This window comes from Helicoverpa armigera, chromosome 12, assembly GCF_030705265.1.
Source record: "Helicoverpa armigera isolate CAAS_96S chromosome 12, ASM3070526v1, whole genome shotgun sequence".
Lineage (NCBI taxonomy): Eukaryota > Metazoa > Arthropoda > Insecta > Lepidoptera > Noctuidae > Helicoverpa > Helicoverpa armigera.
Genome location: NC_087131.1, coordinates 6,181,232 through 6,197,547, shown reverse-complemented (window position 1 = coordinate 6,197,547; position 16,316 = coordinate 6,181,232). Strand labels below are relative to the sequence as shown.

At 34.6% G+C, this 16,316-nt stretch overlaps 1 protein-coding gene across 1 annotated transcript in view; it reads left to right on the top strand.

Annotated features, from left to right (window-relative positions):
• The window catches only part of LOC110374604 (uncharacterized), a 143,794-nt gene that overhangs the window by 18,966 nt on the left and 108,512 nt on the right, over positions 1–16,316 (top strand). The gene's annotated exons all lie outside the window — the stretch shown is intronic.

The window sequence follows — 16,316 nt, the reverse complement described above, 5'->3', positions numbered from 1 at the left end:
CGCCAACAAAAACAAGAAGAACACATACATAGTAGATTCCAAATAAGCTTTTGTAGGTAGCTAAACCTTAGTAGCCCATGGAGGCAACTCGGAGATTTTGATACGACAGCCAAAGGTTTCACCTTATTTTGCGGATGTTGGCCAATTTGCGTGTTCTTGTAATTTTCATATTAACAAAATATGCTTATTTTTAAGCCAGTTTATATCTTAGTTAAAAAGTAATTTGATAATAACCACGTGGCCCTTCATATTTGCGTTCGAGTGCAATAAAGCAAAAAATTCTAAAGAGCTTTTTTAATGAAGATTTTGCATACGTTTGCACTAAGTACGTAGGAGTGCGATTCATGCATAATTTCCTTGCTACTCTTCGCTTTTGTCTACGTGACTCTTGAAATCGGTTTTCTACAAATGCATGTTCGACGCAATCGAGATAAAAGTGTCTGCAAGTTCTGCAGCAGTCTATTTTCGTTTACTTATTTTCTTCGTGTTACTTTTATCCTTCCTGAGTACTTCTAAGTGATTAAAAATATGCTACCTGTATCGGGATTTTGCAAATATCAAAACTATTATTCCTCTATTATCTAAGATTTAATTAGCATCTTCCTAAAGGTGGAGGTAACTTTTGTTTCTGTTTCTACGTATGTTCCCCAATTATTCAAAAGTCACTTCTAGAGTCATGTGAAAAGGTTTATATAAACACAGAATAACAAAATACGTCAACGCTTATGTACTAGATCAGTGCAAGTAAAATATTATTGATTCTACGATAAAATATTATGGACGTTGAATCAATAATATTTTACTTATTTATTTCATTGTACCCAATTAATCAGACAATAAATTCAAAATTTCATAAAAACTCAAAAGGTGTGGGCCAAACCAATTACATAAAATTAAAGTAATACTTACATTTTTTGTTATTAATTGACGTAAATTACCCAGCTTTAAAGTAAAGGATGACATCACATCTCAGGACAAAAACCATTGCATAGCTACAAGTATATTTTGTATATACGTAGTAAAAGGTTTACATGTTCACAAGGCTGTTTACGACCTTTATTACAATGTGGAGCATCTAACATAATGGTATCGCATTCGTTTTATACGCGTTACTTGAATATATTGTTATTTTACAAACTGCGATAACATATTCGCAAAGAGATTACAGGGCCGCCCGTATTGTGAAACTCTAGAACCGCTGTCCGTTGTATTTTGTTTCCACGTTAGACAAATGCAATTTTGGGGGACTGTGTTTGATAATTCCATTTGATATGTAGCGTCGAGTGGCTGTGACAATGACTTAAATAAAATATACCGTGTTTGTGCCAAAAGCTTTTGCGAATATAATAGCATTTTATCATGGTACGGTAACATGCATGTGCTCCCATAAAAGTACATAAGCACATCTTGTTCAAATCCTGATAGCTACATAGGAACCACAATGAGGTTGCATGAAAACGTTTTTATAAGATAAAAACCATTTCCTCGTGTTAACAAGGGCTGTATACCTATACTGTGTTGTGGAAATGTGTGGAGAAATATTTTTGTTTGGCTGATATCTCTGTAGGGCTCGGGTCGGGAAGGAAGATGCCTGATGGCTTGCGTGCCATGATTTTTGGGCACATTTACGTCACCACGATGTAAAATGAGGCACGCTACCACAATAGTAGTTTGTTGCTGCAGATTATCATACAAAAAAGCAGGTTAATATCTTCATACGGGTTCAAAAATATTTTGGCATAATTTAGAGCATTTTTTTTCTTACTGTTAAACTGGATTAAAAAAGTTGTAAAATGTGAACCACAAAAAGAGCAGCCAGTAACCTCTATTTATCATTTAAGTCCGAACCTTAATTTCTTTTTCATGACGTTTCCACCTCAACTGTAATATGCTCTGATACGCTTGTGATTTAAATTTTTAAATTCCTTATATACCGTTTCTGTGCCACGCAACGTACACAACGGACACTCTGTAAAATGTTAAAATATCAGCAATATTAACAACTATAGCTGGAATTTTCTAGAAGTGTATTCCAACCCTGAATTTATCGAATATGAATGGTACATTGCTATACAAAGCACATTCTTTATATGCCAATATGTTCACGTTCCGATCCTGTTCATAAATGTATTTATCGTGGTTAAAACGACTATTCAATGTCTTCCTTAGTTCTTTTTCTTTTCTTATATGGATGTTATAAAATACTTTATTCATGCACCTGCGTTCCAACAGACATTTATTTTAAATAGTTAGTGAATCTACATTATATTGACTATGTAGATTTTAAAATAATTATTGCATTGAATCAGCTTTGTGTAATAGTAATATACATAGTCAGGGAGTATTATTATAAAAATGTTCCCGATTAGATCAACACCGAGCGAAATAAAGACAGGCTTTTTAATTAAACTTAAGGCACGATAGGACTTATATCGCTAATAGCGACATCTTCAAGGCAGCATTTAGATGGAAAATATTTTTGATTAGGGAACATTCCAATAGACACAGAAATGATATACCTTCAAACAATTATCCCCAATCTAACAATAACAACGTATCAAACCCAATGAAGAGTTTACACAGCGCTCTGCGTATTCAATCCTAATGACAGAAAATCAATGAACTCGGACCCCCAAACAATATTGCCACTCGAAGAGACAGCCAAGTGTCCAATTCCCTCTCATTCTTCTTCATTGAAGCTACGTCCAATCGTTTTCCGTCTCATAAGATCACTAATGAATCTCCTTGTCATTTGTCCGAGACCGGCTTTTATGACTGCCAAGTTCGTAATTGGTGCGATAACTAAAGTACTTACCCTTAGATTTGTTACGTTTTCTAACTAATAAGTTTGTTTTATGAAGGCTTCGTTTACTTCGTGTTTTTAATCTGTTCCAGATTGTAGCAATCAATAACCTATTCAGAAGAAATTACCTATTCCTTTCGGTGTTAAAAACTAAATGCTGAAACTGGAAAATTCCGAAATTCAATGCAAATAGCTTTTTAACGTAGGTACCAATAACTTTTTATTTAGCTCAGGCTAAGATAATTTGGATGCTAAACAAGGTTTTTAACAAGGCTCTTTTATAGTATCGTAGCGCCTCCAACTCCCTTTGATGAAATTCTGAAGAATCAAAACGATACTGTGACGTCACTTTACGTTTTCTCATTAGGTATCGAAGTTCTTTTTACGTAACGATAGCATTTCATTTAAAAAGATAAGAAGTTTGTATTTAGGACTTCTTTTGAATCGAAAAATATTTGGGCAGGCATTTGATACCTTTGTATCTCGCCTGAAAGCACGTTTCTCGCTGCCACCAATGTTTAAAAAATAAAGCCATTTATTATGGACGAGATTTTTAAGGCATATTTTCGGAACGAATATTTGTATACTCACAAATTAATGTGTCTGCGAGAAAACGTATTTTATCATAACTAATTAGCAGTGGCGAAGGGTGGTTTAATGAAATAGGGAAGCCGCAGCAAAAAAAAAAACTGGGGGGGGAGTACTCAGGGATGGAGGGGAGAGGTAATGAAGGTAATTTCTCAGTCCACCTTTTAGCACTGACTGAGAGACTGATAGTTTGAACATGTTTTCTCGACGAATTCGGCAGATTATTAATATCTATAAAACCTTATTATCTTTAGTTAGGTATATTCACTACTAGAATCTGAGAAAAGTTGGCACTAGAAACAATACATTTTAAGTATTTAATTTACAACGGCCTGTTAGCCATTGATATTTATCGTAGGTATATGTTTCATAAATCCGTCAGGACAGGACGTTAGTAATTTTAATATTGACGTAATATAGGTAGGTAATTCACCCGTGCGGCGTGCCCGAGTTTTAAAACACGTTTTTATTCTCAAAACTTAACCTTGAAAAATAGGTTTCTTCCTAAAGTAAATAATCTGTCGGAAAACAATCTAATGCGATAAGATAAATGCTATCCTAGACAAGTTTTAAAAGTAGGTACACTAAAAAGAAACCTGATGCAAACTGTCTACGTATCAAAATAACTCATTTCAGCATAGGTCTCTCTATGTTCACCACACTGTACTTGTACTGAGTATCAGGTCACAGTGCGATCGCGAGGATTAGTAGGGAGTACCGGAGTAATGATATTGCCCACTACTATGAATACAAAAAATTATAAATTCCCAAGTAGGGTCATTAAATCGCGGAGAATCTTAACACCGCGATTCAGGATTTGCATAAAAATGCACAACGCCATCTATGTTGACGTAATGTAACTAAAACACTTAAACTAACATAAAATATTGTTCAAATGTACACACACGAACTATGTATTTTCCAAATGATACACACACCAATAAATTCAATTAAGTAATACAAATAAAAAATTGTTAATGGTATTATCTAAAACAAAATAAGAACAATGAGAGTGAATTTGTCTGATTTGTTTGTTTACATATTTGAGAGCTGTCACTCGCGCGTAGACAGATATAGCTACTCTACTCTTGACGCGTTCTTTCTCGTTCACTCGCGAGTTTTGATTGGCTGGAACCCGCTCCATGAGCCGGCTTACCGCTCGCCCATACTTTGCGAACATCGCGTGGCGCGGCGTGGATGACATCACGCAAGCGTAGTTTTGTATGGACGAGGAAGCCGCGGCTTGTTTAGTAGGAGCAAAATGTTTCAAGTAATTTATAGACAATTTTTTTTACGGTGGTAGGCGTTTTGTTATACCTACATATTTAAATTGTGTGGTTTAAATGATTATATTAATTATACCTATATCTATATTGTAACTTATACCTATATCTATATTATAACTTATACCTATGCTTCTTTCTTGAAATTCGAAAGGGAAGCCGATGGGAATCGGCTTATAAGGACGCCTCGCCACTGCTAATTAGCCTCTCATATGAAAACAAGAAAAGAAAACAGTATTAATTAGCTGGAAAAAATAACACAGATTATTTGATAAAAGAAAAATGAAACTCTATACACATTTTTGTACTTATCTCGTATTACGAAGGCTTTCAAAGCTGGCAAAAATACTTATGTTTGATATAATGTACCTGGATATATTATTATGTGAGGGAAAATTGAATTATACTCTCAAAAGGAGCATTGTTTTGACTATAGGATGCTTCAGAAGGTAATCGTATTTAAATTCTATATATTCTATTTATAAAGCTCCCAGTTTCTCTCTGACTGTTAACCGTTGATGAAATAAATAAAAATTGTTACTTTACTATATTTAGTTTGATGTATTTACGACTAGATTCTCGTCACATTTTCTTAAACCACTTTCTAATCGATTTGTGTTTCTTGAAAAAATATTTTAGTATTTTTTTTTGTTCTTAAGCTTTCCGATGCAATTACAATCAAATGTATAACATAAAACCGATTGGCTCGCTCAACTCTTTCAATCCCAGGTTATCTACTACAAACGTTAGGTATAATTAAGCCTGAAAGTGTAGATGGAATTTTAATATAACGCGAAATTTCTCCGCTCAGCAACTCTAAACAAAGTTCAGCCACTTTGGCCTGTGTAACCAAAATCCTATTAAAAGATTACAGTCTAATCATGCCAGGCAACAACAAACTAGTTCTCGTCTTATTCCAACCTAGTTTATGTTAGACACTGATATTTAGGGTGATTGATTAATTGTAGGCCTTTTTGGATAGTAGCTCGATTACAAATAACTTTTAAACATTTTTAAAATATACATTAATAAATTGTGTACCGACACAGAGGATTAGAAATTAAACCAATAACGATTTATGCTTCATACATCACAAAATATTTGCATATGCAATATGTCGCTGTGATTGCTGTAACGGGTATCATGGCTGCGGTAGGTTTATCTATAAAGGAAATGCTTTAGGGGCCTTTATAGGCTTGTCTATTATATTAGCACGCCAGGCGTGCCGAGGAATCGAGGTGAGGAAATTAGAAGACGAAGGGGAGGGGCAGGGTACTACGTCTTTCTCCACTACTCGGAAATTTAGTTGCCAGATATGTGCTCAGACATTCTCAGTATTTAACCTTACCTAAACTGTGACCTATTTGCTTCGGAATGTCGGACTTCTGACGTGCCTACTTAACTACTCACCTACTTAAACAAAGGCACTATGTTAACAACATTTTAGGTGAGTTCTTATAGCTATATATTTATCCTCCGAAGTTGCTAGATTTACGATTAAATCCTTGAAAAAGGATTTACACAGATTATTTAGGCACATAAACCAAAGTTCCCTGTGAACAGTTTTTGTACCGAACACGGAATCAAACGTCAACGGCGCAGATATATCGAGGTGTTACTCAGAGCACTCCGTCAAGCCTTACAGATTTACTGATCCCTCGGGACGTCGTTATTACGTGTCGAAATGGCAATCGATAAGGAAATTTTCTTTGAAAACAGATTGCGAGAATGCTGATCGATAGGGAGAGATAACGACTTACTTATAATGTGACAGAGTTTCAGGGACTTTAAGATGTGTCACTTACTTACTTCATGTTCATTAGACAATGATATAATCAGAATATTATGGGTTTTCTTTCTTATATACCCTAATATAAAAGATAGTAATCGTTCGTGCCAGGATCTCTAACAGACGATGCTGTTCAATCACTTTTGGTTTTATGCAATACAGTTGCCTGTTCATAATAGCCGTGCCTTTGTGTACAGTTAATGCTATAAACAGCCAAGCTTCACGATTTACATTCAGGCTTTAATTATGCAGATCAGTAATGAATCACGGTGGATGAGTGCACGAATTATATCAGCGTCATTTATTTTTAACGCACCATCGTTTCGTGTGCATGATTGACAGATCTTTAAGGGTCGGTTCATATCTGACGGAAAATGCGTCGAGCGTATCGTAAATATATGATCGACGCACTAACGCATCATCGGTTAGGTGTGAATGATTGAATGTTTTACCGTATATTTGTCAGTTCTGGCGTTACGCGACCGATAATACGCGACGCATATTCCGTTAGATATGAACCGACCCTAAAAGCCCCTTTTGGAAATAAATAAATGTGTATTAGAGGTCATTATTATCCACGCAATGATATGAAAGCGTTCATTTATGTTAATTAATCACATATTTAAGACACGATATTAAAATAATTAAATAGCATTTAAGCCTGTGTCTATGAACCTAGTGACAATTGACTAGTTACTTTATGAATGAAATATACGTTTAGAACATTTTATTTGTATTTGTTTTAGATTTAGAACGTCTAGAATGGACTTTACAGAGCTTAAAGTTGAGCAACGTTAGATCTGTAGCCTCAACTCGGAAAAGCCATAAGGTTTAAATCCCTCAGTCCAGTTCATACTACACAAATGCTTTTAATACGGGTATGCATTTTAGAAACTAGAAAAATAAAATTCAAGCCGTTTTTTCTCTGGTTCGTTCTAAGATATAACGTAAAAATGTGAAATAAATAGAAAAAGAATACATATTATCCAAAGCATTCCATCCCGGAAAATTAATGACTATGTGAATTGCCGCAGGCGACCATTCGCATAGCTTTTTCCCAACCAAGTTAGTATCAGCTGCCACTGAAACTGATTGCAGATGATATGCAATAATCTTTTTAATAGTGACTTTCCGACTTATATCTGGCAGATTTGTTGGTGAAACTTTCAGACTTCTAAATGCTTTCAGCCTCTTTGAAGATGTAAATATTTACAAGCTTCAATAAATCGGCAGCAAAACGGAGTTCGTCTACTATTAAGAATGAAAAAAGTTAAGAAACGGGAACGGGGCGGAATTGATTCTTGAGGGTGAAAACTTTGTGGATTAAAAAAGATAAATGGTGATTTTTTGACTGAATGGAAAAGTTTTAAGTTCTTGTTTCGTGGTTGGAAAGAGGCGTTTCTTAATTATGGGATCTTAAAATTTGTGTGAAGATTTTGGGCATTTTAATTTTGGTTTGCAGACCCTGAAACTCAAAGGAGCCGTTTGCATTGAGGTATGCTTAATATTTCTTTGCCAACTTTCATATCAAAATCACATTACCAATGCACAATTTCGCCAAAAAGAGAACACTTGAAAATGCATACGACAAATGTCATGTGGTTCGGGTGAGTGGGGTTTTTCGCAGATGTCAAAGGAGTTTAACCAAATGTACCCCTTTTCATGTAACGTTGCTACAGGGTGGGGTCGTACAAACATTTGTAGGTACGTCATTTTCTTCAGGTCCTTGAACTCGCATGCAAAGTGTTGAAATATTAATTGGTGTAGGTACATAGTGTTCATAATTTACGAAATATGTAAGATTACATACATACATAGTTAGTTAGGTATTGATTATAATGTTATACAATGAATTATTTAGGTACCCAATTCTAAGGTACCCGATACTAAACTTACTGAAGTGACTCAGACTTGAGCTTCTAATCAAATGTACCAAGTCTTCGAGTTTTGATTAGACTAAACTATTGGAACTACAATCGATATTTCCATGTTCAATGTGTACTAACTAATATGACGTAAGAGTGACGTCGAAGTTATTAAGTCAGTACTTTTGACAGGCTACTGCTGAAATTGACGAGAATAGTTTGGCTTCAGTAGTTTGATGTTTGCTACGAATATTCCTTCTTAATGATGATGTAGGTGCATTTATTTTCTTTTGATTCAACTTCTCAATATATTAAGTTCTTTAAAGATATGTAAATAAGCAAAGGCGAGTCGATGTACGATACATCGACTGTTTCAAAATTGTTTCTACATAACAGTATTTCAATAGCATTTTTTAATCAATTTTTTTAATGATCTACGAAAATTTGGATATAGGTACCATAATTAATGCGTAAGCAAAATTTTCGTTATTTTGCTTTGTGCATGTGGTTTAAATTCAAGGGTAGGTCAGAAATATAATTACGGCGAAGCTGCGGGTGCCGGCGCATTAATGAGACCCTGCTATGTACAAACCAGGCTGGTTTGTTTCTAAAACATATTTTTTAATTGAATTTTTTACTTCAAATAATGAAATCTGAAAAAAAAACACGAGTAAATAGATCATTTGTAAAGGAAAAAAACCTTCTGCTAAGGCATATAGATATTGAGAATTTAAGTGTTATAGTTGTAAGGCAATAAAACCTCGCTCTTATCCAATGTGATTTCCAGCGTAAGTCGTAAGTAAAGCTTTCACCAGTTCCTGGAAACATGATGTGTGCTAAAACGATAAAGGGTATTACGATATCACTTACCAAGTAGTTAAGTTCAAGCTAAGAGTGATTGTATGGCTATCCAAACTAATATTTTAGATGCGAAAGTAACTCTGTCTGTCTGTCTTTTCTTCACGCCTAAACTACTGAACCGATTTGTGTGAAATTTGGTACAGACATAGTTTTTAACTTGAAAAAGGATAGTTTTTATTACACAATAAAATATTCCGGACATACAGCGCCATCTACTGGTCAAACCAAAAATCCGCCGGAAGGCACTATTCCACGAACGAAGTCGCAGGCAAAAGCTAGTACTATATTACTTTCTTTAATACGAATACTCACTGAGTCTAAGTAAATTCAAGCTTCAGATAATCTCTGTAGATAATATGCGTTATTATAATTTGGGTAAACAAAACGTGATAGCAATTTACAGTTATTTCAGAATAATAGCTTTTAATGTAGTTTAAAGACTCTTAAAAAGCTAAGTGAAACATAAAAACAAATATCTGCCGTAAAACGTTTGTATAACATTATAAAGATAACGATATTATAACGGCGCTTACCTATTGTGTTAAATTGTAGAAATAACTGAGTTTTAGTATTTGTTTAATTAACATATAATTGCTAGGTTACGTAGCTTTGTCTTTATGGAGAGATATTAGTTAAGGTAATGTTAATAACGTTAGCTTTTGTTAATAATACTTATTTTTATTCGGTAAATGAAAATTGACCGAAAATTAAACACTCTCCCATCGGCGTCCTTTATTATGATTGAACAACTTTCAGCGATAAAACTTCAGCAATTCGTACCAAATATACGGATTAATCTGTCTAGAATAATTCCCGTACCTTAAATTGAAGGTACGTGTTACGTCATCGGTGGTCCGAGAGAAGAGGAAAGCGTAAATTCGGACAAATTGCTCTCAAGGCGAACATCATTGGAATATATTCCTTTATTCTCCAATACATTGGTTGCGAAAACATGTTACTTACCTACGTTTACGTAGCCTATTCTTTTGATTATAAGAGGAAAATTACCTTGATGAGGAAAATGAGCATCTTACTATTAGAATTCATGGTAGGTCATTAGACTGAGAACCTGTTCTATAATCTCATGATTACGAACATATTTATACCTATTTAGGCTACCTATATTTCATAGGATGAAACTGACTACAAAACCTTAGCCATCATTCAATCAATACGCCTCATTCGATACTTAAACAGAGGACAATAATAGACGACCTACCCGATCCGTAATACTCGGCTGAACGCACTGATACTCGGCCGTCCTAATATATCACGGACCAACTTACCCGAGTATTCCCCATCACTATCCTAGGGGACTTAAAATGGCAGCCTGTTCCCAGGTCATTGACTAAACTGTTCCGATAGAATTGTACCAAGGAACATTTATTGAGTCGGAAACTAGCCGACGGGCACCGAATTTGCGATATTATTCAAACTTCCGATCGGGAAGCGGTCGAATTTTGGTGTTTAACTTACTCAGCTTTGATGAATATTTAAGCGCCTTGTAGACGTATAAATGTTTGGGTAAGTGTTTGACGACTTATTTTCTCGTTTACGGTGTTTTTGATGGGTTCTACAAACAGACTGTGTTTTGTTTGTTTTTGGGGAATTAAAGAGTTTGCTAGAGCCACTTAGAGTTGTTATTGTTATTTATATATCTTTGTAATATAAACTGAGTAACTAATCCTTTCGGTCAAGTTGAGTTTTTTTTTTACCTTTTTCTACTTAAGTGGTCCAAGCAATCTATAAAGCCCTATCCAACGTGTATAAAAAAAACAATAATCCCAAGCAATAGGTAGTTGATACAATGGGTCAGCGGTCAAATAATGTGTTAGCTATCGTATTTTTGGGTACCAATAGATGTATATGTATTCATTTTGCAATAATCAACTTATCTTATATAAACATTTGCATATTAAAATTACCTATTGATAACGTTAATATTAAGAAATATTGAATTTAAAGTGGTCGTATTTGGATTAAGAGAAGTTTTACCGAGGCCAAACCAAGTTTAACACCCTTATTTCTCTTGACTATACATACTAAGAAGCGGCAGTTACATGTGTTCTCAATGGCCCGTTTTTTCCTAATTTCCATAGAAAGGTCGAATTTCTCATGGTGCAATTACAACAGTACACAATTTAAACTAATTGTAAGTCGGAATTCAATTAGCTAAACTGACCGTAGGGCAAAGTTAGAGTTAATTTAACGAGGGTCTGAAGTAGGTGTACACAATTAATATTCGTTAATTTGTGTTGTTTAATTATATTGGCCAAACAATAACGCAATAACGGATGGACGGACGGACGGACAGACGGACAGAAGAGCGAAAACAATAGGGTAGTTGTTTAGTCTTTTATATCATTCATTATAATATTGATAAGTATTTTATCCAACATTATTGTTCGTACTTGTTTAATCTATTTTTATTTAGGTACGCGTACACGCAGACAATTGTTGTTTGAAAGTTGATTGATGACTTTTCATTAATTATGGTTGGCTGAAAAGAGTGTCGCGAAGAGTATTTTTATTTATCGTTCTCCTAAATTAAACTGCCTAAACTGAAATATGGAACAATGGTGACGTTTGACGAACATTAATCCTTTTAATTTTTTTGCTTGTCACGAGTAATTAGGCTAGGAGTGAAAATAAATAGGAGGAAATGGGAGATTAGAACTACTGTTAGTATACCTACCTATTTGGTTAGTTGTAGGTAATGTTCCACAAGAGGGCCTCAGCTCGGCACGGATGCACTCTTGCAAACTCACACAGTCCCAATACCAATCGAATCTCTATCATATATTTTTATGAAAACCATACTATAATCCTGCACGTAGCTTAAAAGAGTTTAGCGTTCTAATAAGATTCGTTATATATCAGCTTAAGAAACATTTACTCTTTGAACAAGCTATTTCTTAAATGAAACCTTTACAGCTCTCTTAATAAGCCTTGAATACCCCAATTTATTCATACGTATTTCTAACAAACGCGTCCGTTTTTCGCAATCCAATTACTCTTATCTAACTATGGAGTACCCAAAATGTCAAATGAAGACTCCTAATATATGGTTTGAAATGAACATTAACTGGGAAAACTTTGTTGATGCCAATTAAAGTGTTGGGAAACAAAACAATGCGTCAACTGTCCCTAACAAGTAAAGTTTTGCTAAATTTTCCGCTCCAGGAAACAATTAGATGGAGGGATCCGAGTTTTATTTAGACAATGTATGTTTTAGCCAAGTACAAATAAATTTGTCTGATCCGTTCATGTTATATTAAAGCTTAGTATTTAAAATATTGTACGATATAATATATATCTAATCGTTTCGTTTTGAACTCGGAAGCAACTATTACGTTTCGATGCTTATTCAATTAATAGCTATATAGATATAGCTTATGTTATTACTTCCTATACAAAACGCAGTAACTTGTGAAGGATGCTAAATCTAACATGCTTTTATTGATCATATCTCTTCATATCAGACGAAATGTTCCCACTGATTTCAAAATGGTCGTTTTGCGAAGAGACCGAACTCCGCAGACGTGACAGAAATACTGTTGAAATAAGTAATAGCCCAGATTTTATGTTACTTTCTATGTGAGATGAATATTATATGTAGTTAAAGTTAGGTAGTATTCTTATACATTCACTTGAAGATCAGAAGATGCGTAGAAAAGAGACATTGAAATATAGGTATCACAAAACTGGATACACCACCGTGGAAAGCCACAGAAGGCAATATCGTTGTCTAAAGCTTTAATGTAATAGTAAATTTAAATCTATCAACAATTCACTGCAATACCAATCGAATCTGGATGATCGCTTTATAACACTGGATGAACGAGATACGCACACACTTGAACTTCTAAAAGCCAATGTTACTAACATCGCTCTACCTCTTAGTATTTAGATTATCTCGTGTAACGAGCTAAACGTCTTTGAACTTTACTGTGCGTCTAGAAGCTGAGATAAAAGCAACATTAAAGCATCCTTCTATGTAATTTAGACGTCTATTGTTCTTTAAATTCGTAGACTAAACAGTTTGAATAAATTGGGCAATACAATTGAGAACATTGTGATATTAATATTGTAAGTACAGCTCTAAACCTCATTCTTATTCATCATATTATTCACATAACCTTTGTACATTAAAATACTCTTCATGATTATACTTTTAGAAAATAAAAGGTTAAGAATTTCATAGCTCTGATGATATTTAATAACTGATCCTTTGGGACCTTTTTCAGTGTCTTGAAATCTGTCCAAATTCACTGCCTTGCTGACTAACTGTTTAACAAGCTGTCGTGATAGAGAAATGATGAAAAGTTCGCGTTATATTATATCGATCTTACTATTCTTTTACATGATTTTATTTTCACTATTTTCGCTATTTATTTTTTATATACGCGAGCTTACCTCTTGTTTCTCCTCAAAAACATAATAATAAGCATATCACTATTCTATAACACTTACAGCACCCACATCGCTACTAAAAACGAATATGTTTTGTATATCGCACTTTAAGCTCCAAGGTTGTACTCCCGCCACAAGGGGCACTGCTCCAACCATACGAATAATACTACAAAATTGTAAAAGAAATAAAAAATAAGTACCACAATAAGTAGCAAGATACTACTGGCCGTCAGCCAAGGAGCATCGTTGTAAGTACGCACTTGAGTAAAATTGTACAGCATTAACTTGACTACAATTTAACATTTGAGATGGGACAAGTTGGTTAACTGTCCTTTAATTTAGTAGTTAAAAGTAGTTTATAATTTGTGGCTAAATCAAGTAGTTGATGAGTTACTTAATTTTAATGTTATTCAAGTTTTTAACAAGATCGTTCAATTCAGCAGAAATCTGATCCGATTTCCGTAGCTAGTGAAGAGAACTGCATAATGAGTAATGAGTAACATACTTACCTAATGCGTGCAAATAGATCCGAACTGTGTAGTAACATGGAAAATAAATATTCATGAGAATGCTAGGTAGTGGAAAAACCGGAAGCACTACTACATATAATTGTTTTATTGGTAGGTATTTGTGAGTCACTCAAAACTGTATGATGAAATAAAATAAATGACTCAAGTTTGATGTAAGCTAGGTACTGTTAGTGCATATAGTACAATAGTACTCGATGAAAAACTACTCACGGTACGATGCGAACATGCAAAAATATTTTCAGAATGCATAGATTAGTCAAAGTTAAGTCATTAATTGTTTATGTACAAATACTTAGAAGTTCCTCTAAGCAATCTCAAGAGATCCTACTCCGTTTCAGTACCAATGATATTTAGATAATAAATTACAATGACTTTATTTCACAAAGAAAAAAAATAACAAGGACGCAAATATATATTTTTCTTAAATTAAGTAACGTCAATTGTTCCCCCGGATTTGACAAGTGGCGCCTCCGGGATAAAGTCAGCAGAATTGGTGTCAGCATCCACTCAAGAGATGACAACGTGACACCGCGAACAACTTGATTTGGAGTCGTACGAGGAAAATCACTTAATTGTGAGTTTTTTTTTAAGGGAAAACCCAAATGAGACGTAAAGATTGGTGGTTGACCTACAAATTGTTTGTTATTTAATGTTACTATTTTGGACTGTTTTGAATATTTAAAAATGTGCGTAAGTATGTGGCCTTCCAATTAATTATTTATTTGTAGAAGCCTACCTAACTTTATAGTACTGGGCTTTTAGGTACTATTGATGGAATGCATGATAATAGGCCAAATTTAAAATGTTACACGAGACTAATATAGCTGAAGCTTGGAACATAAAACGTTTTGCATGGTAACATAAGTTTCATGCTCAAAACTTCGCATGTAAACCTCTATTCCACGACCTCTATACTTCAAAGCAAAACCATTTTGTTTTTATTGTCCCAAAACGTTCCTGGTCCTGAACAAAACATATTTTAAACGGCAATAAAATGGTTACAGGTGGCCACATTGTTCAGTTTACTGCTTTTGCCAAAGGACACTGATAACGAGCTACAGTTATGACGGCATTATCAAAGTTACGTCATAAAAGCATATCGGAGGCGGAACATGTTGTGCCGTATTTTGTATTTTTGTAGGTCGTTTTTGCACCTGCAGTGGGGCACGTATCGAATTTTTGTCATGCATTTCGGGTCTAAACGTTTTGTTTACATTAGTTATATTTTTTTAGGAAGACAATAATAGATTGCAAGTGTAATTTTAATTTGGTCTCATGGAAGTAACCTTTTCATAAAGTAGGTCTAAGCTTCGAAATTCAAAATTATCGATGGTTGATGGTGATTATTACATTTTAAGTCGTGTGTATGTAGGACGTCCTCAGGCACGGTGGAGTGATGACTTGCGCAAGACGGCTGGCAGGAGCTGGATGCGAGCAGCCGAAAATCGATCTCAGTGGCGTGCACTTGGAGAGGCCTATGTCCAGCAGTGGACTGCGTTAGGCTGATGATGATGATGATGGTGATTATTATTGGTTGTTGATACCAAAGATTAGTTCAATATCCCTTCAGGTTACTCACGTAGCACTAGTATCATGCTTGGTTACTAACCAGACCAAAATGAGCGTAGATATCAATTACACGTTACGAACTAGCGGACCGTAGGAAGTGGTAAGCTAGGCTGGGTAAACCGCACGCCGAACGTTAACCTCTCGAATATAAGGGATTGTTAGATTAGGGTAACAGCCATATGCTTGGGTTTAATTATAAGTTATCTAAGCTGGATCTATTTTGAGATGAAACCTATTCAAACTTGAATAGTCCCAAGAATTATAAAAACTTAGTAAGAACACATTGTGTCCTGCAATAGATAGTTTTCCGTAAAGTTATTCCAATTATGAACCATGATTTCAAACATAATCATTTTACGAGCTTTTAATAGAAAACATAATATTTATTCTTAGAAAATATTTTATAGCAAAGATATATTGCAAACTGTTCCGTTGAAAAGACGCTGAAAGAGCTTTTGCTTCGTAGCGGGAAACGTTAATACCAATGGAATTAACTCGTAAAAGGGGTAGACGGTAAACCCCATAGTGTTTCAACACCAGCTATAAAGCAGTCGTTTTAAAGAATTTATTTACGATCTCTGAGACAAATTTTATTTTGAACATAAAACTAGTATC